This window comes from Podarcis bocagei (assembly GCF_964188305.1).
Source record: "Podarcis bocagei genome assembly, chromosome: 8".
In the NCBI taxonomy this organism is placed as follows: domain Eukaryota; kingdom Metazoa; phylum Chordata; class Lepidosauria; order Squamata; family Lacertidae; genus Podarcis; species Podarcis bocagei.
Window position 1 is genome coordinate 86,358,734 of NC_138133.1, and position 26,988 is coordinate 86,385,721.

Below are 26,988 nucleotides of genomic sequence, written 5' to 3' on the forward strand. Positions count from 1 at the left end.
AAACAAAAATAAAATACAACATTAAAATAATGGAACATTAAAATATTAAAATGTAGCCTCATCGCAGGAGGAGAAGGAAAAGAAAAAAGAAAGAGAGGGAGGGAGGGAGGGAATCAAACTGGCTCCAAGTCAAAGGCCAGGCGGAACAACTCTGTCTTACAGGTCCTGCGGAAAGAAATCAGATCCTGCAGGGCCCTGGTCTCATGAGGCAGAGTGTTCCACCAGGCCGGAGCCAGAGTTGAAAAGGCCCTGGCTCTGGTTGAAGCCAATCTAACTTCCTTAGGGCCCGGGACCACTAGGGTGTTGTTATTTATGGACCTTGAGGCTCTCCGTGGGGCATATCAGGAGAGGTGGTCCCGTAGGTACGAGGGTCCTAGGCCGCTTTAAAGGTCAAAAGCAGCACCTTAAATCTGACCCTGTACTCCACCGGGAGCCAGTGCAGCTATAAAAGCACTGGGTGAATATGCTCCCATGGCAGAGACCCCGTGAGGAGCCTCGCTGCAGCATTCTGTACCCGCTGGAGTTTCTGCGACAGCTTCAAGGGCAGCCCCGCGTAGAGCGAATTACAGTAGTCAAGCCTGGAGATGACCGTCGCATGGATCACTGTGGCCAGGTCGGGGCAGGAAAGGTAAGGGACCAACTGCTTGATGCGGCGAAGGTGGAAAAATTTCACCTTGGCTGTTGCTGTAACTTGCGCCTCCATGGAAAGGGAAGCGTCAAAGATTACACCCAAACTCTTAACGGAAGGCAATGGCACTAACTGGGCCGCCACAAGAGAAGGGAGTTGGTCCCTCATTCCCATGCCATCCCGACCTAGCCATAGGACCTCTGTCTTCGAAGGATTTAGTTTCAATCGGCTCCCAAGAAACCATCCAGCCACAGCTTCCAAGCATCTGGTCAGTGTGTTCGGGGCCAAGTCGGTGTGGCCATTCATCAGCAGATAGAGCTGAGTGTCATCAGCATACTGGTGACAGCCCAGCCCAAAGCTCCGGATAATCTGGGCAAGGGGGCGCATAAAGATGTTAAAAAGCATCGGGGAGAGAATTGCGCCCTGCGGCACTCCACACACCAAGGAGTGGCGCGACGACATTTCCCTCCCTAGTGCCACCCTCTATCCCCAACCAGAGATAAAAGAGCACAACCAGTTACGGGCTATGCCCTGTATCCCCACGACTGCGAGGCGGTGGTCCAGAAGATCATGAATGACCATGTCAAAGGCTGCTGAGAAATCTAAAAGGATCAGCAGTCCTGACCCGCCTCAATCCAGTTGTCTACGGAGATCATCTGTTAGGGCAATCAGAGCCGTCTCTGTCCCAAAACCAGGACGGAAACTGGACTGAAATGGATCTAATGCCGATGTTTCCTCCAGAAACCTACCAAGCTGTTCAGCACCCGCTCTCTCAATTACCTTACCCAGGTATGGAAGATTTGAAACTGGGCGGTAGTTGGATAGGGATCTAATGAAGTTTTCTTTAAGAGTGGACACACCACTGCTTCCTTCAGTTCCCCTGGGAATTTCCCCGTGTCAAGGGACAAATTGATAATTTCAACCAGGGGGGTCCGCGCAACATCTGGACACTCCCTAATCAGCCAAGACGGGCACGGATCAAGGAAGCAGGTGGTGGGCCTACCAACTTGGAGGAATCTATCCACATCAGTAGGGTGTATCCGATCGAAATGGTCCAACACTGGACCTGAAGTCAGTCGAGGGGCCTCCAGTTCAGTCACTGTATCTAAATTGGCAGGGAGGTCACGGCGGAGCAACAGGACTTTCTCCGCAAAAAAGCTCGCGAATGCCTCACAGCTGTGGGTCAAATTTGTGCTTAAATTTGGTTGTCCTCCTAAGGACGTTATTGACCTAATTATTCTAAAAAGTTGTGCCGGGCGAGAGCTAGCGGATGCAATGGAAGCTGCAAAGTAAGATTTCTTAGCAGCTTTCATAGCCATCTCATAGGCTTTCATAAGCGTCCTATAAGATGTTCTTGAGGCTCCGTCATGAGTCCGTCGCCATACTCGCTCTAGCCGTCTGAGATCCCGCTTCATTTTCCGGAGCTCCTCAGTAAACCAAGGGGCCTGGTTTCGACGGGGTCGAAGAGGGCGCTTAGGCGCGATCTCATCAATGGCTGCCAAGAGCCGGTTATTCCAGTCCTCAACAAGGTCATCTAATGAGTCGCCAGGAGGAGCAGGGTTCCGCAAGGCTTGTCGGAATCTATCAGGATCAATCAGTTTTCGCGGACGAGCCCAAATAGGTTCGCCACCCGAGCCAGGGAGGAAACACTATAGCGTCAACGAAAGAACAGTTCCCTTATCTTTCATCCTGACCAGTAAACTTAACAGGTAAATTTGAGGCTGGTCAAGGGGCGCCAGAGTTAAAATGAGATAAGCTGTTAGTGCTGGTACTTAAAAAAGCAACACAACCGAGAGAAATGAAAATGTTAAGGGCTCAGTTCTGTATCTAAATCTAACTCTTGAGTTGTTCTGCCCCAAGGATTGCCACCTGATCAACAACTGACTCCCTGCTGGGCTAATCCTCCAGCTTCTCAGTCCTGCAAACTGTTTGCATCCTGTTAAAAGAATACATATTGCTTTGATTAAATGTTGAATACCGTTGTGCTAAAAGCTGATTGACAGTCTTATATTTCACCTGAACAGCTTCAGGGCTGCAATACAGCTCAGTTATGTGTTAGTCTAAGTTTGTGCAAGGTTACTCTTCTGTTGTTTTTCAACAAGTAGTTTGCGAGCAACGTAGAGGAGCTATTTTTTGAAATGTAACACCCTGTCACCTTGTCAGCCGCAATAACGGAAGAAAAAAACACCAGGGACATACCTGGTTGCCTTTAATGAATGCAAACAGATGTTTTGGTTCGCAACCAGTATCAATACAAGCTGCAAAATTATTTTAATATCTAAAAACAGATTGGAGTGTTGCAACCCGATCGCTGCCTGTGGTCACCAGCTGATCCTTTGCTCCACAGAACATTGCCATCAGAAGCTCAATTAGCTGACACACAAGAGAGGACATTTTCAGTCGTGTGGTTCTGGTTGTGAAAGACTGACCTCATCCTTCTCATCATTCTGGCATACTGTGAATACCTTGAATTAAAGAAGCTATGCTTGTTTCAGACAGGCAAATATTGAGATGATGGCACATACCCATTGCTCTGTAGCCATTGTCAGTAGAAACTGTTTGTCAGCTCAGCTGCCTTCAGTTCTGGGCAAAATAATGCAAAATTCATGGGCGACACTTGGATGATAAATCAGGTGAAAAATAAGCCCATTTTATGGAGAACTGTCAGGCCTTCAGTTGTAGGCCACTTTTTAATGCATCAACCTTATTTTAGTTACACACTGATCAAAGCCAGAAGAAAGCAAAAAGGCTAGGAAGCAGATGATTATATTTACTACTTTAAAGTCCAAACTGTCTGCCCCAGAGTGGCCGTAATAAATAGAAACTATACTTGGTTTTCTCTTCAGTCTCTTCTGAGCAGCTGATGCCACCCCAGACCACAATCCAGCATAATTCACTTGGCTGGCACATTGATAAATGGTTCTCTCATATCACTGAAACAATTGTCCAGAGAACAAACAAATTCCTATTCAGAGACTGACAAATAGCAAGTTCTCCTTTGGCTGACACAGCAGCAACACTCGTGGAAAGAGAGGTATTAGCAGAAAAGGGTGCCAGGTGGATTTGGGGGTGAGGTGGAGGGACACATGGAACATAGACGGAACTGCTCATTCTTAGCCTGCTTTTCGGACTAACAGCAATTTGTGGGGATCTCACTGAAGTCTGCACACAGTCGATGAGTGTGAAATATTGAATGAGAATGCCGGACACTTGAAAAATTCCGGGCAGGAAGCCTCATCAGAATACTGAGCAGCAGGTATAGAATTTCATGATATCTGGAAACGGATGGAGTTACAGTTATCCTCCTATTTTGAATATTCTTCTCCTTTTAAAACCCTCAGCTCTGGTTTACAAGAAATTGAGACAGGCGGTGTTCAAAGTTTATGGTGCGTGTTACAGTTAACAGGCAGTATTCTGCAATGCAACAAATAAGGTCATTGTGCAAGTTCTCAGATTTATAATTACTTGTATCTCAGATATCATGCATGAGGGGCCCCAGATCTTGGAAGTAGGCAATCCTTTAAAGACTCATATAACAGGACATTAAAAAAACCAAGATGTTACAAATTCCAAGAGGAATATGAGAAGAAACTTCCCCAAATTTTCCTCCCACTGCAGCAATAAATGCTGATCTTACATGAACCTCAGCTTGGGTTTCACTCTTCCTTTGTGCCCTGTTGACCCCGGATGACACAAAAAAGAGAACAGCACGGAGAATCATGAAGACAAGTTGTCACAAATCAGACATGCCACTAGTTTATATAAACTCTGGGGTGCATTTCCTCTTGTTCTATGCAGCCCATAGGTGGGTATTTTTCCTTAAGTGACCAAAACAGCTCCTAGCATTCTACTCCGGGGTCTAGAGACATAAGATACTGAGGAGAAAGAATTATTGCACTGTCTCTGGAAAACTTTTCCAGCATGCCACAAAACTTTGTGCCAAGGCCACAAGTACAAAACCGCACAGTGCACCTAACAATAATTCACAGCAATAATGCTCTTTCTAGACAATTCTCTGTATGTAATCTCAAAACTAAATGTTGGCATATTTTGTTGGCATGAACTCAATGATTGGAAGGCTTTTCATTCAGAGTGCTTCCTTGTTCTGTGCCCTGCTCCCAGCCTTGACTTTAATGTAACATTGCATTTCATTTAGGAATGCACAAAGACGCCTTTGACAGGTTTCCTGAGAAATCTGCCTTTCAGCACATTACTGAAGCAAAGATCTGGAGGGAGTGCTCCGAACCGCCACATGCTTTTTGCTCAGCAGGTTAGGCCCCCTACTGCAATTATACTACACCTTCTGAAATAATGAAGCACAAAACTACACATTCCTCCACGTGAAATTGAAATCCACAGAGATACTGCAGTCTTCTTACAAGATTAAGGAAAAGGGGCTCTTCATCCAAGTGATTCTGAATGAAGTGAGACACAGACAAGTTTAAGCAGCTGAAGTGAAGATAACCAGAAAAATGAACAAAAAGTAGCATTCGAATTTGCTCTCAGAAATCATGTTCAAAGTAAGTTACCTGTTCCCCATGATTTCAAAATGCACATTAACCGTCATAACCCACCCCAACCCCAGGAAGTGGAGGTTTAAATAATGAACTTAATCACTCTGCTCATCTGATGAAGTAAAGTGAGTTATAGTCTCCATAAGCCTGTTTGTTGTTTACCAAATTAAGGGATTTCTATCTATCTTTGCTGGCATTCTCAGAGGAAAGCCAGCAAAGAAATACTTTTCCTCACATCTACAAGAAAAGGAAAATCTGTACAGTCATTAAGACCTGCACAATGTTTGCAGGGACGCCCAAAACACTGATCAATGTTTAAAACACGTTTAAAAACAGCACTTTAGCGTCACTGGAGCAAACATGATTTCCTTCTATTTAAGGCGGTGCCTCTTATTTATGATGGTGACTACGTCATGGGCAACAAACTCCAATAACTTTTACCCCTCTGCTTCTGCCCAACTCTGTACATGAAGTAAGGGTCTAATACTGCTGGACAACACTTAAGGGTTGTTTTTTATTGAACCAAGTCAAACAAATCAATCCCACCCACACACACCCCAAAAATAACAGAAGTACAAATACAAAAGAAGAAGAGAAACAGAGCAGAAAATACGGACGAAGCTTAGATCAGATAAGTAGAGTACTTAGGACCATTTAGAAAGCAAGGTTTCATTTTTTACCATGGAGAGGAAAGATTAGCCCAATCTCTGCTGCGTTATAATATTGAATTTGTTCACTGACTTCTGTGGGCAGCTTTCTCTTCCATCCCTGCGTTCATTTGAAAACAGCTTCTCATTGCAAACAAGAAAATAATCCATCCAGACAACAACATGGTTCTCTCTATCTCACACCCACACTTGCATTTTCCAGCCACTCTATTCTATTCTCTTCCCCCCTCCAAGAGTCAGCTTAGCCTTCTGTGCCCACTGAATGCACTCACAAACCTACAGGAGAATATTTTCTGGCTTGCGCAAACCAACAAAAACCAGAATTCAATAGTGTTATTTATTTATGATGAAGGTAGATTTCAAAGAAATCTATGTCAGGAGTAGCCAGTTTTCCATGAACATACAATGAGCCAGTGGTTTGTTTTGGGTACAGAATGGTGTCACACAATGTCTAAAGGCAATCATTATAGCTTTTTTCTAACAGCTCTTGAGCGCTTTACAAAGGTTTCCTCTAACATGTGAGAGGCCTGCAGGTTGGAGACAGAGGTTCAAGTTGCACTGATGCCTCATCTTAAGAACTCGAAGCTATCCTTTGTTCCTTTTCAAGTACTCTCATCCATCCATTTCCTGCAGATTGATGCTTGAGTTTGCTCTCCTGGAAAAAGGCTCTTTATTCACTAGTCAGCCATCCCTTGAAACAACAACAAGTGTCTCTGACATCCAGATGCCAGCAATGAACTTGCCATCTGTCAATACACGTGTGCAGGCTCCTTCACACAAAAAATGTTCTTACAGAGATCACTATCCACAGCCTTCCCATTGCCCAACACAGTCAAAACAAGGGCATCTAAAGAGGCATTATTGCAGGCATAGGCAAACTCGGCCCTCCAGATGTGGGACTACAATTCCCATCATCCCTGACCACTGGTCCTGTTAGCTAGGGATGATGGGAGTTGTAGTCCCAAAACATCTGGAGGGCCGAGTTATTGGGTGACTGCTTCACAACCATGGATCTCTTGGCTCATGGGAGCTCACCCAAATTTGAGCATAAAAATAGTCAGGCGATGTTATAAAACAATATTCCTCAGCCCCCACACTTAAAGCCCTGAACAGTCTGGGACCCAAATACCTTAAGAGAATCTATAAATTATTTTAAAAAATAAAAAATAAAGCAACCCTCTGTCTCTCTTGCCCCTCTCTCTTTCCATACTTCTCCATGTATACATTCTAGGCATCCGATTGTTCAAATGATTTGGACATTCCCAGAGCACTCAGAGAAAACAGAAGTGTATTATAGTTAGCACAAAGAAAAAGCTCGTGCCAATGAGCAACTGGAGTTAATAGTGTGCCATAAGCAAAAGGGGGGGGGAAGTGGGGTGCAATTAAGATGTGTTTTGCCAAGTTTGCTTGGAGACACACAGTAAGTTGCTTACAGAAAGAACACAAAAATCTCCCAGAAACACCACTTAATCACTTTGAAAAAGCATCTTGAACCAATATAGAACAATCCAATTGTAGAGTGAAAATAGAACCATCCTGGAAGGTGGCTGGCTGACGGGGAAGGGAGTAGGAAAGGGGACAAAAAAACAACAACCCCATCTTATTTTATTTTCAGCTGAGGTATGTGAAACCTATTTTTTTCTGGTGCTTAATTCCCTCCCCAAATAGCAGCAGAAATGATGTTTGTATCATTGAACAATGAAGCTCCAGCCCTTCAACAATTTTTATATAATAAAAGAAATACAGAACTCTTGTAAATCATTGTTTGCTGTGCCGGAAAAATGTCCAGGAAAAGCAAAGTGGTTGCAAAATGTAACACAGGTTTCTCTTTTGGACACCAGAAATTCCTCTATCTCTATTCCTCTCTTTGTTGCAAGGATGGGCATATCGTAATGGTTCAAAAGCTGCAGCAAATCTTTGCAATGTAAGAAATAAATTGCCCCCCTTGTTAGACCCTTATTAGAATGACTGAAGCTACTGGGGTGGCTGCGAATTGGATTGTCATTTTAGCAACAAGAAAATAATCTCTGCAGAGAAATCTTGCCTGGGAAGGAAAAGTAACCTAATGTCCAATAATAACTGCCGGCTAAATTAAGTCCTAGAAAACAAAAAGCTTGATGTGCGTAGTTAGAAGAATGGAACACAATGTCATTGCTATTGAAAAGCACCTTTATAATTTTACACTCATGCACGCACACAATGGTGCTGTTTTAACACTTGTGGACTCTATTTTATCCCAGACAGTTTCTGAGCTTCAGTATAACTAGAATGAATGCTGAGAGCTCTGTCCATCATTTTGCCCATAGTATCAAGATAGTAGTGGAGATTGACTCAGCTAAGACAAAATATATGGCTTACATGCAGGGGGGCATGTTTGAGCAAGAACTCAGGGGAACAGAATTCCCTTAACTTCTTAAAATGAAATAATAATAATTACCGTATTTTTTGCACCATAACACTCACTTTTTTCCTCCTAGAAAGTAAGGGGAAATGTCTGTGCGTGTTATGGAGGGAATGCCTACGGGTGGCATGCCTACGGATTTTCCTCCTCTAAAAACTATGTGCGTGTTATGGTTGGGTGCGTGTTATAGAGCGAAAAATACGGGTATTTTTCTTTTTAAAATATATTTTTATTATTTTCCTCATTAAACAATATTTTCGACAATACAATAACAAACACAAAAACTTCCTGCTCTGCTGAGCGTGTGACTTCCCTCCTTCCCTTCAGCAGGTTTTCCACTTTCAAGTCCTGTCTCGCAGTTTAGCTCTTTAACTTCTATTGTCCACATTGTAGGATTTATTTCAATCCTGCTGGCGTCTTCAAATTTGTGCAATTATTATTCAAATATGCAATATATTTACTCCAATCCCTTTGAAATTTTTGATCGTCCTGGTCTCGGATCCTGCAGGTCATTCTGGCCAGTTCTGCAAAGTCCATCATCTTTGCCTGCCACTCCACAATCATTGGTACTTCCTGTAACTTTTGGACCAATAATTATTATTTTTCTGGGGGGCCTGGAATAAACATAAACCCAAGGAGCCAAAAATCCACCTATATCTGTAATAGTTGTAGCCATTTCTAATCCAGAGCATTGACTTCTTGAGTTTATTAATCACATTTTACACTTGGCCACTGCCCAGGAGGAGGGGGTGGCACTACAACTGGGCCTGCAATTAACAAATGAACAAACATTGTGGTGAGTCCCCCCCACCTTTTTTCCAGAAAAAAGCACTGCTTAAATATACTCAGTACAGTGGTACCTTGGGTTACAGACGCTTCAGGTTACAGACTCCACTAACCCAAAATAGTGCTTCAGGTTAAGAACTTTGCTTCAGGATGAGAACAGAAATTGTGCGGTGGCAGCGCAGCAACAGCAGGAGGCCACATTAGCTAAAGTGGTGTCTCAGATTAAGAACTGTTTCAGGTTAAGAACGGAAATCCAGAACGAATTACCGTATTTTTCGCACCATAGGACGCACTTTTCCCCCTTCAAAAATGAATGGGGAATGTGTGCGCGTCCTATGGGGTGAAGACAGCATAGCCCCGCGACCCTCTGCCGGCTGGAGAGGTGACGTGCGGCTATGGCAGGAGCCTCTATAGCCGTGCGCCTTTGCGCTGCTCCCCGACCTGCTCTTTGGGGCTGGTGGTGGGCTTCCCCCCGCCAGCCCCGAAGAGCAGGTCGTAAGGAACCTGAAGCCTGGAGAGTGAGAGGGGTCGGTGCGCACCGACCCCTCTCGCTCTCCAGGTTTCCAAAGTAGCCGCCTGAAGGCGTCTGAACGCACCTTAAACGGCACCTTGTTTTAGAGGGGGAAAACAAGAGGGGGGAAATGCCGCTTCGCTGAAGGGGCGCTGGGCAGAGAGGGAGAGATTTTTTTTTTCGTTGTTCTCCCCCCTCTAAAACAAGGTGCGTCCTATTGTCCGGTGCGTCCTATGGTGCGAAAAATACGGTAAGTGCTTAACCCGAGGTACCACTGTATTTTCTCATTTTGTATTTTTCTGTTGCGTACCGCCCCGGGATCTTTCAATGAAGGGCAGAATACAAATTTAAATAATAATGAATATACAGGAAACTCCTTTAAGGCAGCTAATACAGTGGTACCTCAGGTTACAGGTGCTTCAGGTTACAGACGCTTCAGGTTACAGACTCCGCTAACCCAGAAATAGTACCTCGGGTTAAGAACTTTGCTTCAGGATGAGAACAGAAATTGTGCGGTGGCAGCGCAGCAACAGCAGGAGGCCACATTAGCTAAAGTTGTACCTCAGATTAAGAACAGTTTCAGGTTAAGAACAGACCTCCAGAACTAATTAAGTTCTTAACCCGAGGTACCACTGTACTCAAATTATGCAGACTATGTGCTTTCCCCCTGGTCATCCTTCCAGCTTGCAACCAGATACTTCCAGAAAGTCTGTGTATACTCTGCAATATTCAACAAAAAGTCGGGGGCATAAGGAATACTATTTGCCCCTTTTTATTACTCCTTTTGTACTTGTCATTAGGTCACTGACTCCCACTGCTGGAAAAAGGAGGTCTTCTAAAAACAGTTTTTGTGGGTGGAAGGATGAGCGATGTTTCTGACCATGCTTTAGAACGGGATAGTGATTTCAACTGCCCCATAGCAATTTCACCAAATTTCAATCAAGGTTTGAGCAGTAACATACCGTATTTTTCGCCCCATAAGACGCACTTTTTCCCCTCCAAAAATGAAGGGGAAATCGGGGTGCGTCTTATGGGGTGAATGCCTGCAAGCCTCGCGCGCCCGGCAGGAGGTCCCACCGGGTGTGCGAGGCTTGGGGCGGCAGCCTGTCGCCCGAAGCACGGGGAGCCCTCGGGAGGGCTCCCCCTGCTTCGGGCGAGTGTCTGCAAGCCTCGCGCACCCGGCAGGAGGTCCCACCGGGTGCGCGAGGCTTGGGGCGGCAGCGGACTGCTTGCGCGCACCTAGAAGCTTGGGGCGCGCTGAGCTCAGCACGCCCCAAGCTTCTAGGTGCGCGCAAGCAGTCCGCTAGCCCTGGGAGAGCCCCGCGGCTCTCCCAAGGCTAGCAGACTGCTTGCGCGCACGCAGAAGCTTGGGGCGCGCTGAGCTCAGCACGCCCCAAGCTCCTGGTGTAGCGCGGCGCACCTGGGGGGGAAATAAAATTTTTTTCCTTTATTTCCCCCCCAAAAATCTAGGTGCGTCTTATGGGCCGGTGCGTCTTATGGGGCGAAAAATACGGTAACTAGGGCATTGTTACTGCTCACCCAACCTGAGGTACAAGAGCTCTCTCTTTCTTTGTGTCTGCATGTGCAAGATGATGCTGCCAATGGAGCATAGCTTAAAATTATAATAGCATGAATTTCACACGACCAAAAGATAATTTTCACATTTATTTCATTACATTTATCACATTTATTTCATTATTTTAAAAAAATATAAATTACCCACGTGGGAATTGATAATGATATAAATATGAAAATCATATTTAAATAGGTGACATTTGTTCAATTATAATGATCCCTAGCTCAGGCTCACCACTGATTAATAAATTGTATTAATGTGATTTTGTGAAATTGGTATGTTTATTGAAGCTTCAATTTAATCACACTGTCAGATATTGCAACTTTTTTCTTATTTACTTCTAAATCTAAATCAGTGGTTCTAATTGAAATGGATATTACCTATCAGTCTATTCACTTGCAAAAAAATAATAATTAAACATGTTATCAAAGCGGCTGTCTCTGGTGCTGAATTTAGAACAAGGAAGAAAACTACAGAAGAATAAATTAAAATAGAATGTCTCAGGTGTGGCAAAAAATGAGACCAAAGACATCACTGACTCAAGCAAGTGGAGCAAGTGGAGGTTTTTATAACAAACACAGTACAAACTGATGAAAAAAATGCACTGTGAATCTAGTAGATCTTTCAAACAGATTTAAAGGGGCACTGAAAATAGACAGGTTTTTCCCCCTCCATGTCTAAAGTAGAATTCCAGAGAGAAATTCTCTTGCACAAGTTTCACTATGAGGTGCTAGTGAATAACTCAAATACTTTTCAAGGAGCTTGCCCAAAATAACTTCTAAATGTGCTGTGTCTCAAATGCCCTAACTAGACTGTAGTTTTCTCAAATGCTGTAACTAGACTGTAGTTTTCCAGTCTATCATGCATCATGCACCTGCTGGAATTAAGGATGCAAAGAATATCCACCGAATATGGTAAAGTGGGAGCATAAAACTACCCTGGTCCTTGTATCTGTGCGATATACAGTGGTGCCTTGCAAGACGAAATTAATCCGTTCCGCGAGTCTCTTTGTCTTGCGGTTTTTTCGTCTTGCGAAGCACAGCTATTAGCGGCTTAGCAGCTATTAACGGCTTAGCGGCTATTAACGGCTTAGCGACTTAGGGGCTTTAAGAAAAAGGAAACAAACTCGCAAGAACTCGCAAGACGTTTCGTCTTGCGAAGCAAGCCCATAGGGAAATTCGTCTTGCGGAATGACTCAAAAAATGGAAAACTCTTTCGTCTTGTGCGTTTTTCGTCTTGCGAGGCATTCGTCTTGCGAGGTACCACTGTATTCAATTTCTGCAATGACAAGAGAAAAGCACTCTTCCCTAAGTCTTTCTTTAGGCTCTGTGCTAGATCTCCAATTGGCCACTTCTGCTATTAGGGTTGTTGTTGTTGTTTAGTCGTTTAGTCGTGTCCAACTCTTTGTGACCCCATGGACCAGAGCACGCCAAGCACTCCTGTCTTCCACTGCCTCCGACAGTTTGGTCAAACTCATGTTGGTAGCTTCGAGAACACTGTCCAACCATCTCGTCCTCTGTCATCCCCTTCTCCTTGTGCCCTCAATCTTTCCCAACATCAGGTTCATTTCCAGGGAGTATTCTCTTCTCCTGAGGTGGCCAAAGTACTGGAGCCCCAGCTTCAGGATCTGTCCTTCCAGTGAGCACTCACTGTACGCCTTTACCCCACCGTAGTAACTCTTGTCCATTTTACTGTATTTATAAATCATTGCAAGCATTGATTAGTAGAAAGGGTATAAATACTCCATACCAATCTGGCCTATGCGCGCCCTGCAAATCTTATTTCTTCCTGTTTCCTACTAGTGACATTTTTATCCATTAGGATATTACAGGATTTATTACCGTTTCACAGTTTCTTGTTCTCTCTTGTGTTTGACTCTTCTACCATAACTTGTGCACACAGGAATCTTGCCAGGTGACCTTCAGTTCACATTTGTACTAGCACTAAATCGTACAGTCACACATTATGGGTCCAACATCTTATTGTATCAGGATTGGGGGATGGGTTGTTCCTCCAAATGTTTGTTGTTTACAACCAACACACCAAAGACTCTCCCAGAGACAGCCTTTGGGTAGATGACACTGGAGTGGGTGAAATACCGTATTTTTCGCTCTATAAGACGCACCAGACCATAAGATGCACCTAGTTTTTGGAGAAGGAAAACAAGAAAAAAAAAATATTCTGAATCTCAGAAGCCAGAACAACAAGAGGGATCCCCTTACTTTTTAGGAGGGAAAAAGTGAGTCTTACAGTGCAGAAAATACAGTAATTAGCTGCAAAAAGCGAAAAATGGAAGTACACAAATGAGATAGGAGGCAGGCAGAGGTTGAGTGCAGTTTTGTCCAGTTGGCATTAAAAACAAAACACTAAAATTTGCACTGAAGACTTGCCTGTGTTGGGAGGGGGAGGTATTGAGCGAGATAAAAATTCCCATAGCAACAACTTAAAATTTAAAGAGCCCTTAATTTGTGCTAGTTAAAAACATGCTTAAATATTTAGCAGTATAAAATACAGACCTCTCCAAACCCCTGTCCATTTAATCTCTTCTGTTAAATTAATCTCCTGAATGGCTTATTCTGCTTGATGGGTCAGCTGATAGTCTGTTGCAAATGGCAATAACGAGGAAATCAAGGGAAATGAGATGAAGGTTTAAAGGAACAAGTTACTTTGTATGCAGAACGCAAGTATTTCAAAGACTGCAAAACTCCCCCCCCCCCCAGTAATTGACTTCTATCTCCACAGCAATCTTTCCAGCATTATCAAAGATTATGAAAAGAAGGAGACAATGGACCTACCATTTCAGTTAAAAATAAAGCTTAGTTGTACCTCAGCTGGGTAAAGCAAGGAAATGTAAAATTCTGAATTGGTTCCAAGAAGCAATTGTCCTGCTTTCCTTTGGACTACACCAGTAAGTCTGAGATGGGGGCTTGTCATCTGGGCAGCCCAGGACTTCTGTACACACTGTCCAGGTTTGCACCCCAGAGAGGTCACTTTGGTACTGCTAACACAACAAAAACAATATGGGACTTATGAGTTACGAGTCTGCAGTCACAGTGGGAGCTGCAATTCTCCAGCAATTTGACTTCACACACCTCCAAGGTGCACTCCATTGTCTCTCAAGAAAGAGTAATGCCAACAATCTTCAGATGCATCCCAATTGGCACAGTTCATAACCGTTGTGCCAAACTGAGCAAGGTCACACAAAACTGGGAAACACTATCTCCAGAGGAATCTACTGTGCTATTCAGAACATTTTGGTCGGCCATCTTGATTCAAAATGGCATCAAATGGTGTCCAAACACAGATGAAAACTGGCTCCTCCATCTTGGAAACCCTCATGCCAAACGGGGTGACAGTATCTTAACAGGCGTCCAAAAGCATAGAGGGCAGATGGACAGACAGATGGACAAAACCACTTTGCTAAAAACAGAGCAGATTGTGCATGTAATTATTTAAAGCTTTTGTACGTTGCCTACTGCCACAAATGTTCTTGAAACGGTTTACAAATATCAGTAAAAAATAATAATAACACAAATAATGAAATACAATTAAAACATCAACAACAAAGACATTCTAGTCAAGACTAGATAATATGAAGGGAGACAAGGACGGAAAATAATATAAATATAACTTCCTGTTGTGTTCAGAAAACACAGCATCTTTCCCTGACACACTATCAATGTCCTAATCATCCATTCTTCTATGGGAAAAGAGTTCTATAAAAGTGGGGTGTAAATACAGAGAATGCCCTTTTATAAATCACTACATACTGGGCTACTCCCTAGTCAGACCATAATCAGTTCCCCTACATTGGGTTTGTGTATGGGGAGAGGCACTAAAATAAGTACTTTACTGTATTGATATAGTACTTTGTGTGTTTTTTAAGTACAATGATGATGATGATGATACCTTTATTGTCAATTGATATTGTACTTTACTATTGATATAGTACTTTACTGTATTTAAATGGCTTCATGTACATACTGTACATGCACCGAAGGCATGCAAATATTGTACCCGCTATTTTATATGCTGGTTTTGTAGGCAAGAGAAGGGGGAATGAAGAACATCTACAAGGCCATGTACCAGACATATTAAATTTGTTTTTCAGCCTAACAGAGAATGAACCGTTGACTTTGGTATCATGTTACCAAAAGTCAATTTAATTCATGTTATGTCTGTTCCTCCGTGGCAAGGGACCTAAACACTTACAGTATTTGTGTAGCCTACGGCAGAAACAAAGTTCTCTACTAATGATCTCAAATTGTAATCTTGTTCACGTAAATAACATCGCAGGAGTATTTCGAGGAGCCCATTTGCAGAGGCCATATATGTATAATATTAACAGTTACCTCTAGGCGTAAGAATGAGTCAGCTAACAGTGAACCATTTTTCTGTAGGAATTTAATTATACTTCCAGCCTTGGATATAGCAGTTATCATATACGCTAGGAAAACCCCTGAACACTACCAGAGGCTGTAGGTGTAGTGCCCAGTAAGGCAAGAATGTGCCTTAAAGTTTGCTTCCGATTGTGCAACGGCCAGGGAGGCTTGCTGTCACCAATGATCAGCATAAAGCAGATCTCGAAGTCATCGCCTGTCAGCTGATGGGTGCTGACTTCAAGGTCCATGGGATCAGCTGTGCTATAGAGCACTGTTTGGCACCTTAAAGCAGCAACAATCAGCTGATCAGCAATGCTTCAAAACACTGCACGGGGCACTTTGCAAACCCTGTGTGATGCTTTGAAATCCCAATAATTGCTGGGACTTCAAAGCACCATCACCTGACATTTGACCCACGAGGGGTTGTGGAGATGTAGACCCTAACTGTAGATTGATGCTACTACCATCATCATCCTGTCACACAGCTATTAGCAAACAACAATATTCTCCCCATCCTCAAAACAGCCCTCAGCAAAATCTTCCTTTCAAAAATAGTGTTAAAACTGCATTGTACCCTACACTCCACACATTTTGTGAACAGTTCGGTTTATTTCCGTTTCTGAAAACGCCTTTTCCCCATGTTCACCACATAAACAAAGATATTTAATGCGAACAGCAGCAAGGTTGCTACTTATTCTATTAAAGGTGAATAACATATAATGATATTTCCACCGAATCAGGGCTTCGGTAATCTTACAGAGATGATAAAATGTTGCTGGAGTATGATTTGTCTGATTCAGAAAAACTCTTAAGCAATAGTTATCAGCAGCGCTGAACCTTGGTAGCAGGGAAGAGGGAGATGGTACACTTTACCAGCCCCTAGAGATCAAGGTGTGTGTGTGAGAGAGAGAGGGGGGGGCTGAATCTCCAACACCATAAAGGGGCGGGGGGCGGGGGAACAGACCTAACTGTAGATCCTAGTTGAGGATATTTATAGAAACGCATTTTCCTGTAGCTTTAAACCTACTGACCAGATCTCACGCAATAGCTAGAGCAAATCACAAGAAGTATTACAGCACAACAAGCCACGTTCTGAAGAATGAGCTGCTGACTCAGGTGCTCCTCTAGAGCGGAGAGAGGGGCTTGTGCTGTTAAACTAGGCTTGTAGTGTAAGCGAGAAAGAGATATGTGCTTTCCTATATGACACACACTCTCAAAACCTGGCCCTCTAGTTTCCTGTGGATACGCAAGAGGAATGGGTAGCTGTTGTGAGGAACAATAACTATAATAATCCGGAACATTGATCCAAGGGACAGTGGGAGTCAGTGCTGTTCACAGGATTTGCAAACCAAGCATATATGGGTTTTATCTAATGTTAGTCAAACGCAGAGTAAATATACTGAATTCAATGTTAATTTCATTCAGTTAGTTTCATTGTACACAGGTTGTACATTGACAATAAAGGTATCATCATCATCATCAATGTACTTAAAAAACACACAAATTAGTTTATTTCCATGGGTCTACTCTGAGTTTGACTAATATTGAATACCACCCTGTGGAAGCAAATGTCCAGTTCTCTGTCTCTCTCACTCACAAACCCCCAGGCTGCCATGGCTAACTATAAGTGGAGGGGAAGGGGGCACATGCTATTTTGCCATGGAAAATGCCAGAAAAACAAAGGTTCGGAGCAAATTGGTCTATTTATAAAACATTTGCAGCTCAACAAACAACAACAGCAACAATCACTCAAGAGTACCTCAACAAGGACCAATCAAAAGGTTACAAAATAAGGGATAAGATTTGCATGACTCTTTTTTCAGGCTGGATATTATATTAAACAAAAATAGAATGAACTGTGTTTGGGGCATGGTAAAAAAATAAATACCGTATTTTTCGCCCTATAGGACACACTTTTTCCCCTCCAAAAATGAAGGGGAAATCTGGGTGCGTCCTATGGGGCGAATGCAGGCTTTTGCTGAAGCTTGGAGAGCGATAGGGGTCGGTGCGCACCAACCCCTCTCGCTCTCCAGGCTTCAGGAACACATCCGCAGCGTGGGGAGCCTTGCAGGAGTTCCCCGCAAGGCTTCCCACGCTGCGGATAGCAACCTGCTGCCCAGCGCGAGGGGCGCCCTGAAGCAGAGCACCCCCCGCACCCGGCAGACATCCGCAGCGTGGGGAGCCTTGCAGGAGTTCCCCGCAAGGCTCCCCACGCTGCGGATAGCAGCCTGCCGCCCAGCGCGAGGGGCGCCCTGAAGCAGAGCGCCCCCCGCGCCGGGCAGACATCCGCAGCGTGGGGAGCCTTCCAGGAGTTCCCCGCAAGGCTCCCCACGCTGCGGATAGCAGCCTGCTGCCCAGCGCGAGGGGCGCCCTGAAGCAGAGCGCCCCCCGCGCCCGGCAGACATCCGCAGCGTGGGGAGCCTTCCAGGAGTTCCCCGCAGGGCTCCCCACGCTGCGGATAGCAGCCTGCCGCCCAGCGGGCGGGGCGCCCTGATGCAGAGCACCCCTCGGGCCAGGCAGACATCGGCCAGCCCCACAAGCTCGGGGGACAGCAGGGAGGCGCAGGGCCGCCATCCGGCTGTTCCTCGACCTGGTTCAGTTTCCCCAACCTGCTTTTGGGGGGGAAATAAAGGGGGAAAAAATTCCTTTATTTCCCCCCCAAAAAACTAGGTGCGTCCTATGGGACGAAAAATACGGTAAATCCCCACTGTGGTTGATGCTGTAATTTCAGAAAAGTAGAAAATACAATTTCAGAATTAAATAGATTTTTTTTTCAGGAGGCTATATGTATGCATGAGATGGGATTCTGGAACATGTGTGGAGGTGTTACAAGTTTAATACTTGGACCCTGGTTATCAGATAACATAATGAAGGGACTGCTGTACCCCTGAATGACAGGGGTGATTTTAAGCACATAACTGAACTGAACAAAGACAAGCGACAGATAGGATCTTATGTTAGCCTCTTGCTAAACCAAGAGGCTAACATATTCACTTCAGTCTCAGAGATTAAGTACACTGAAAGCCATGTATATCAATAAAGATCTGAAGGGTTTTGTACTTTCCAGAAAAGTATCTGATAACATCTGAAGGGTACTTAATAAAGATTCCTATATATCAAAAAGAAAAAGAAACCTACCGTTGATTAGGCACCCAAAAAGCATTTGACAATTTGAAGTGAACCTTTATAACACAATTACTGTACAAATGGGTACATGGTTCTGAACTTTTATGCATATATTGAACCACCATGTAGCACACTGAAGGCAACAGTTAGGACAAATGGCCTGGATACTGTACCCATCAATATACAGAGAGGGACCCAAATAAGAGAGTCTCTATCGCTCTTCTTCACCCCACTTCAGAACCATTAGGAAGTTCAATATGAGCGAACAACAGAAGAAAAGGAATAACTATCGGTTGGAGGATGGATGGCGGCTAACAGATTGAGGTTGAATCCTGACAAGACAGAAGTACTGTTTTGGGGGGACAGGAGGCGGGCAAGTGTGGAGGATTCCCTGGTCCTGAATGGGGTAACTGTGCCCCTGAAGGACCAGGTGCGCAGCCTGGGAGTCATTTTGGACTCACAGCTGTCCATGGAGGCACAGGTCAAATCTGTGTCCAGGGCAGCTGTTTACCAGCTCCATCTGGTACATAGGCTGAGACCCTATCTGCCTGCGGACTGTCTCGCCAGAGTGGTGCATGCTCTGGTTATCTCCCGCTTGGACTACTGCAATGCACTCTACGTGGGGCTACCTTTGAAGGAGACTCGGAAACTACAACTAATCCAGAATGCGGCAGCTAGACTGGTGACTGGGGGCGGCCGCCGAGACCATATAACACCGGTCTTGAAAGACCTACATTGACTCCCAGTACGTTTCCGAGCACAATTCAAAGTCTTGGTGCTGACCTTTAAAGCCCTAAACGGCCTCGGTCCAGTATACCTGAAGGAGCGTCTCCACCCCCATCGTTCTGCCCGGACGCTGAGGTCCAGCGCCGAGGGCCTTCTGGCGGTTCCCTCATTGCGAGAAGCAAAGCTACAGGGAACCAGGCAGAGGGCCTTCTCGGTAGTGGCGCCCGCCCTGTGGAACGCCCTCCCACGAGATGTCAAAGCGATAAACAACTACCTGACATTCAGAAGACATCTTAAGGCAGCCCTGTTCAGGGAAATTTTTAACGTGTGATATTTTAGTGTATTTTTGGTTTCTATGGAAGCCGCCCAGAGTGGCTGGGGAGGCCCAGCCAGTTGGGCGGGGTATAAATAAATATATTATTATTATTATTATTATTATTATTATTATTATTATTATTATTATTATTATTATTATTATTATCAGCCACCAGAAATACAAAACAAACTATTTGCTAATGATGTACCGTATTTTTCGCTCTATAAGGTGCACCGGACCATAAGGCGACCTAGTTTTTAGAGGGGGAAATCAAGAGGGGGAAAAATTCCGTTTCTCCCAGAGCTTCTTGGGGCTGCCGGGGGAAGCCCGGGTCCCCCCCCCCAGCCCCAAAGAGCAAAGAAGTCGATACATCCCGCAAAGGATCCATCCCGCTCGCTGTCTTGGCTTCCTCTTTAGCCTCGTGCAGCCCCTCTGGCCGGGAGAGGCTGCGCGCGGCTGTGACACAAGCCAAGACAGCCAGTGGGATGGACCCCGCTCGCTGTCTTGCTTTATTTAGCGCGCGGCTATGGCAATTCCCCCACCTCCCGCAAAAGCCCACAGGAGCCGCTCACCCTTTAAGGAGCGCACGGCTCCTGCGGGCTTTTATACGAGGCAGGAGAAGGGACTGACTGGCCCCTCCTGGGGAAAAGCCCGCAAGAGGCGTGCAGATCTTGTGTGCGGCTCTTGGGGGCTTTTCCTGCCTGCCTCCCCCCTGCATTCGCTCCATAAGACCACACACATTTTCCCTTACTTTTTAGGAGGGAAAAGGTGCGTCTTATGGAGCGAAAAATACGGTACATACATATCTTTCCAGCAAATCCCAAAGAGTCAGGTGCCATGAAGACACCAGATCCAAACTCTGTTCAGCAGCAGGGCGAAGCCTAGCAGAGGGGAAACAGGCCTTTAAAATAGTGTTTGAATTACACTACTCTTTTTACTTATGCTGGGTTGCCAGGCCACATGACCAAGCTGAACAGGCATAGGATCCAGCCCAGGGGCACCCCCTCTGTTCTTGCTAGCACTACGCCCCATTTTCAGGGCTTACGGGGGTTTAAATCTGCAGGGTTTGGCTCAGCCAGCTGGGATGGAGGAGTTACACCAGTGTATTTCTGGCTGAGCTGAGGATGAGGAAATTAAGTTGGCATAGCCTGACTGCAATAGGAACCTTGCAGTTTAGCTGGAGATCTAATGAATACTAACCTGCAAATCCTTGCAGATCTGCATATAGAACTCCGTATACAGGAATAGTGCACTGCAATTTGAAGAAAAACAATAGGATCATTCACTGATCCTTTTATCTCCAATGTTTTGGAGGTAAGAGTTTTCTTAGTTTACTGCTACTCTTATATATGCTAAATTCAAGCAGCTGGTTTTATGAGGATTCTTGTTTTAAACAAGCTAGCAAGTGAATTCCACGTTTATGCTCTCCAGGGATATTACCATTACGATCCTTTCCTTCTTAGGGAATACCTATAAGCTTCCCAATATTGAGTACTAGATTGACTCATCCTTCCCCTCTCCACTATAGAAAATTAAATTTACTTTCTTCCGAGTTGATGAAAAAGAGGATTGCCACCCTCATAATTCACTTTGAATTTTAATTAAACCAATTTATTGAACATGTCAAATCTTTGCAGCATTTGAAGAAATAAATGTTATTTACGTAGTATCCAAAATCAATTCCGAGTATGCATAACAATGTTTTGGATTTATAGCGGTGTAACTTCTAGTGTTTTTCAGTCACCCATCTGTGCAGCCAGGTCATAAATAAACCATACTGACATGGTCTTTTACGGTAAGATCATAAATGTAGCTCATAATAATAGCCAAATATTTTGCCTCCCCACCCCACCCCTATCATCTGTTTGGTTTACATACTGATGCATTATTTTAAAAAAACAAAAAAAACTTAGGATACTGCTTTAAATGGATTACTACAGTGTATTCTATGTAGGTCTGCCTTTCAGGCTGACCCAGAAGCTGCAGTTTGTGCAAAATGCCACAGCTTAACTGCTCACTAGGGTGGAATATTAACATCATATTATGCCACTGCTGAAAGAATTGAACTGGTTGCCAATTAGCTACAAGCCTAGGTTCAATTGCTGGCGTGTGTGTGTGTGTTCACAAAGAGCATATTCCAGCTTCTTCTTTCACAGCCAAGTTGTCTCAGCACGGCTTTCAAGAACCCAAAGCAGTGAAAGAACTTATTTGTCATCCACAACCCTCTCCGTGAAGAGCAAAAGTGACACAACAGATTATGGCATTTTTAGGTAACCTTTTCCTTTCATACTGAAATCGCAGAGTATAATTAGCCAGGCTTTTAAGGCCAATTTTCCATGAGCTCTATTGCATTTACTTTTAAACAATGCCCCCCCCCCCAAAAAAACCCTTAGATTCAGCTAAGAAATGTTTACTGTCCCATTAAGATCTTACAAATACACATGTTCTCACTTCTTCCTGGAATCACAACGATTAATATTTATACACTTTCACTCATCCGACATCATGCAGTACAGTGGTACCTCGGGTTAAGTACTTAATTTGTTCTGGAGGTTCATACTTAACCTGAAACTGTTCTTAACCTGAAGCATCACTTTAGCTAATGGGGCCTCCTGCTGCTGCCAGACCGCCGGAGCACAATTTCTGTTCTCGTCCTGAAGCAAAGTTCTTAACCTGAAGCACTATTTCTGGGTTAGCGGAGTCTGTAACCTGAAGCGTATGTAACCCAAGGTACCACTGCAGTTCGAATGGTGCTGTGAACTACGGCGCGACAAAAGGTGTTGGTTGGGAAACCCAGGGAAATCGTGGAGGGACAGCTAGAACTGTCTGTGGCAGCCCACCCACCCCAGTTCTGCTGGCTCCTCTGCCTGCCAGCCTCGCGGGCCCTGTCCCTGGGACCCAGACCTTAAGGCTTGCAAGTTCTGCTACTGCCAGTTCTGCTACTGCCACTGCCAACTTCTTCCTCTACTCCTGATGCCAATTATGATGTAAAGTTGGCCCGGGCAGCAGCGAGAGCAGCATGGGGTGGACAGGAAGGCAGCCAAAAGTGGCGCCCCCCCCCCTGGACATCGACCGTGGCAGCAGCTTGAGGTGGAAAGAGAAGGGGTTATTTTGGGGGGAGTGGGTCTGGGAGGCACAGCAAACAGGGGGGCACTGCTATGTATTCAGTGGTCTGTGTTTGCCTGAGCTTGAGTCTGGACTAAGTATTCTGCGCCCCGTGTTCTGATTCGATACATGATATCCAATCACAGAACATTTCACGATTTGGGGCTCTGTCATTGGCCTTTGAACTCTCGAGTTATGATTCGCAGCTTGGAAGTTTAGACAGCCAATCACGTTGGGAGTGGGAGTGGCCCAGGCCTTCAGAAAAGTTTATAAGAAGTTGCTTTGCCCCTGTTGTCCTGTTCTGTTAGTTCAATAAAGGTTCTTGCTGTCATCACTATGTCTTGCCTCGTGGGAACCCAGCTACGCTTCAGCACTGCCCCCCCCCACTTGTTACTTACAAAACACATTGTAACATGAAGGCCTTTTAGTTCAGGAATTATGATGATTGTACAGTGGTGCCTCGCAAGACGAAATTAATCCGTTCCGCGAGTCTCTTCGTCTAGCGGTTTTTCATCTTGCGAAACAACCCTATTAGCGGCTTAGCGGATTAGTGCTATTAGAGGTTTAGCGGCTATTAAAGGCTTAGCGGCTATTAAAGGCTTAGCGGATTAGCGGCTAAAAGGCTATTAGCGGCTTAGCGGTTTAGAAAAAGGGGGGAAGCGGGGGGGAATCGGAACACTCGCAAGACATTTTCGTCTTGCAAAGCAAGCCCATAGGGAAAATCGTCTTGCGAAGCAGCTCAAAAACAGAAAACCCTTTCGTCTAGCGGGTTTTCCGTCTTGCAAGGCATTCGTCTTGCAGGGCACCACTGTATCAAGCTGTGTCCAATATTATGTGAGTGGAAAGCAAAGCAAACGAATGCAACAGATCTCTCCTTTCCCCTCCTTGCACTGTACTTGAAAAGTCTATCCAGGGGCTTGGACGGATCCAGCAAACACAGGTCTGTATCTATGCCTGCAGCTGGAGGAGGGGAAATTGGCTAAAACCGGGTGGAGGAATCTTGCCCTCTGCTGGCTTGTTAGGTTTTCTTTAACCCTCTAGCACCTTTTACAGTATTGGTATGGGTTCTAGTCTGAACTTTGAAAAATATGTTATAATTCATGTATTATTTTTTTATGAACACTTTATATGAATAAAGAAAACAAAGGTCATATTCAAAGTTAAAGAAATGAAATGTACACAAGTAAATGAAACAGCCATTTCGCTGTGATGTCAAAGAAAAACTTTGGATTGCCAAAGCAGGAAAGGAGGGGAAATAATCCAACAAATTGATGCATATGTAAAGATATTGACCCTAGACCCTTGGTCATAGCTGTCAACTTACAGATTTGAAAATAAGGGACCAGCAGCCAAAATAAGGGACCTGCAGCCTCACCTGTTCCAGGCACTCCAGTCTTCCTGTCCTCCTGCAGTCTGCTCAAACTCATGCTGGTAGCTTCGAGAACACTGTCCAACCAACTTTGTAACCAGAGGTTCAACTGAAGAGAATCTGAATCACATGCACCACAAGGCCTATGCAGCCTCAACTTAAGATGGCTTCCCAGCCTGGCTATGCACTGCAAAGTTTGCAGCAGCACGTGCAACAAAATGGCGTCCAGCATTCAAAAATCTCCTCAGCTTGCATTAACTAGCCACACACAAGGCATGCAAGCTCCACTCCCCAGTCGTTCTTAGACTTCTTATTGGGTGAGCAACACAGCCAAGCAACACAGTTGGAGCCTCCCTCCTCTCTGGCCGGCAGGGGGGGAGGGAGAGGAGCTGCTTCCTTTGAAATTTAAGGGACATCATTTAAGGGACATCCATCAATAAGGGACAGCAGCGGGACATGGCCCTGGAATAAGGGACTGTCCCTTCAAATAAGGGACACTTGGCAGCTATGCCCTTGGTCTCCATTCATTAAAATGTCAAATGTCAAAGCAGTAATAAGGAAACAGTTTAACCACATTCTGTGTGATTTTATCCATAGATGCATTTGGAGAATTCCAGTTATGAACACGAGTAGCCCAAGGAAGCCAAGTCAAATATGTAGCACTACACATTTTATGAAAACAAATACCAGCACCACGATAACTCTATGAACAAAAGGGAGGGGGGGAATTAAGAAGGAAAAGAAATTGTGACATTTCAACAGCTCCGTAATCTCTGAGTAACACGTTCCTAGCTGTTTACTAATGGATACTGAGAATTTTTCACAAAGCAAGTATGCTTTGCCTTTTGTTTTCAATGTCTTATACGATTCTCGAGAACAGCTCACTCAATATTGCAATTTAAGAAAGATCGGTTAAAGCATATACGGGGGGAATGATTTTTAAAGTCCTAATTTTGTTCCCAAGTGGAAATGAAAAACCAAGAAAAGTAATAAAGTTAAAAGACAGAACCTGTAAGAGATGAACGTGAAAGTACAGTACTGTATTTTATACTGGCAATAGGGGAGGGAGAAGGCATATTTCCAGACATGGTTTTAAATTAGATGGAGAGTAAATGAGGCAAAGAGTAATAAAATGGATGTTCCAGATGGCACAAGTTATACAGTACATATTAGTCTTGCACAAAGAGTGGTGAAATGGTATAAAAAGGCATGCAAAAGCTAGCTGAGATGCGACGATTGCTTCAAAACTGTATAGACTTTTCTAGCTTTGCAAAGCCAGCATAAGATGCCCCTAAGACAGCAGTAGACTTGGGAAGAGAGCAATGTCAGTTGAGGAGGGCTTTAGAAGCTGAATGACGGACTGTAAGTACCGTATTTTTTGCACCATAACACTCACTTTTTTCCTCCTAAAAATTAAGGGGAAATGTCTGTGCGTGTTATGGAGGGAATGCCCACGGGTGGCATGCCTACGGATTTTCCTCCTCTAAAAACTACGTGCGTGTTATGGTCGGGTGCGTGTTATAGAGCGAAAAATACGGTACTTTGACAGAGCTACTAGTCTACCATGTTAAGGGCTAAAAGAAAAGCCGATCTACACAGACTTTTTCTGATCCACTTTGTTCTTGTGATGAAATCATCTTAAGTCTTCCTAAAGCTAATAGCTATGAGTAGCAGAGCATAATGTTATCCAAAACTTGGCTGGTGGTACAGACATTGGTGTTTATAAGCCTGAACTACTTAGGCCCCCAATTTCTCACTAATGGCCCAATTACAGGCCTGACTTCCATTAGATATGGCACCACAAGTATGAAATAGCTTCAGAAGATCAATGACACTGAGTTTGAGCGATCAATTGGGCAGTTACAGTTGTCTGTTTCCGGCTGGCATGTGCAGATGTCATCGCTGGCGTGAACAAGACAGGATTCCCTTGTTCACTACTATGACACACTCACTGCTCAAACCAAAGCCACATAATGTACACAGAATTCTATCTGAGTTGAGCTACTGGTTAAACAGTATAGCAGGACTGCCACAGAGACTAAGGTTCACCCTGGGATGGTATAAATAATAATAATAATAATAATAATAATAATAATAATAATAATAATAATAATAATAATTTTTATTTATACCCTGCCCTCCCCAGCCAAGTCCAGGCTCAGGGTGGCTAACAAGCAATAATAAAAACAAGTTGAATGAATACAATTTAAAAACAAGATTAAAATACAACATTAAAATATTGAAACATTAAAATATTAAAATGCAGCCTCATCACAGGAGGAGAAAGGAAAAAGAAAAAAGAAAGAGGGGGAGGGAATCAAATTGGCTCCAAGCCAAAGGCCAGGCGGAACAACTCTGTCTTACAGGCCCTGTGGAAAGAAATCAGATCCTGCAGGACCCTGGTCTCACGAGGCAGAGCGTTCCATCAGGCTGGAGCCACTGTTGAAAAGGCCCTGGCTCTGGTTAAGGCTAATCTGACTTCCTTAGGGCCCGGGACCTCTAGGGTGTTGCTATTTATGGACCTTAAGATCCTCCATGGGGCATACCAGGAGAGGCGGTCCCGTAGGTACAAGGGTCCTAGGCCGTGAAGGGCTTTAAAGGTCAAAACCAGCACCTTAAATCTGACCCTGTACTCCACCAGGAGTCAATGCAGCTGGAAAAGCACTGGGTGAATATGCTCCCATGGCAGAAACCCCGTGAGGAGCCTCGCTGCAGCATTCTGCACCCGCTGGAGTTTCTGGGACAGTTTCAAGGGCAGCCCCGCGTAGAGCGAATTACAGTAGTCAAGCCTGGAAGTGACTGTCGCATGGATCACTGTGGCTAGGTCAGGGCGGGAAAGGTAAGGGATAAATGTCAAAAGACTGGGATCAGTGACTCCAC

The 26,988-nt window shown here is 44.5% G+C and overlaps 1 protein-coding gene and 1 long non-coding RNA gene across 3 annotated transcripts in view; one reads left to right on the plus strand and one right to left on the minus strand.

Annotated features, from left to right (window-relative positions):
• Positions 1-26,988, minus strand: part of TRAPPC9 (trafficking protein particle complex subunit 9) — a 298,285-nt gene that overhangs the window by 104,167 nt on the left and 167,130 nt on the right. The gene's annotated exons all lie outside the window — the stretch shown is intronic.
• Positions 5-26,691, plus strand: LOC308593226. Its single transcript, XR_014010868.1, has 2 exons — positions 5-305; positions 26,637-26,691. It is a non-coding gene; the product is annotated as an uncharacterized lncRNA (long non-coding RNA).